Consider the following 399-nt stretch of genomic DNA (forward strand, 5'->3'; position numbering starts at 1 on the left):
TATATATAGAGAGAGAGAGAGAGAGAGATATTTTTCAATATATAGAGAACTGTTTTCAAGAGGTATGCAAAAGATCCAGATAGTTGTTTGCATTTTATTTATTTTTTGACAGCAATCAAATTGATCATATTGAAACGGGTATGGACCCAAATGCAGCACACAACTGGATATAATTTGTAATGACCTTTAATTATGAACCAACAGAGACAATGCACAAGTGTGTATTTGGGGTAGAGGAAGGGGTCCGGGGCAGGCTGGAGACGTCGTCGAGGTAGCAGGGGGATCAGAACCAGGTGAGCAGTCAGCGGGTTGGACGAACCAGGAATGAGCAGGCAGGCGGGTAATCAGAGCCAGACAAAGGATCAGGAAACCAGCAGGGAAGCACTCACATTGCGACGT

At 44.1% G+C, this 399-nt stretch overlaps 1 protein-coding gene across 1 annotated transcript in view; it reads right to left on the bottom strand.

Annotated features, from left to right (window-relative positions):
- The window catches only part of LOC111667155 (uncharacterized), a 16,156-nt gene that overhangs the window by 6,335 nt on the left and 9,422 nt on the right, over nt 1–399 (bottom strand). The window lies entirely within an intron of this gene.

This window comes from Seriola lalandi, unplaced genomic scaffold (assembly GCF_002814215.2).
Source record: "Seriola lalandi dorsalis isolate HSWRI2012SDOR001 ecotype SW California unplaced genomic scaffold, Sedor1 jcf7180002054685, whole genome shotgun sequence".
NCBI lineage: Eukaryota > Metazoa > Chordata > Actinopteri > Carangiformes > Carangidae > Seriola > Seriola lalandi.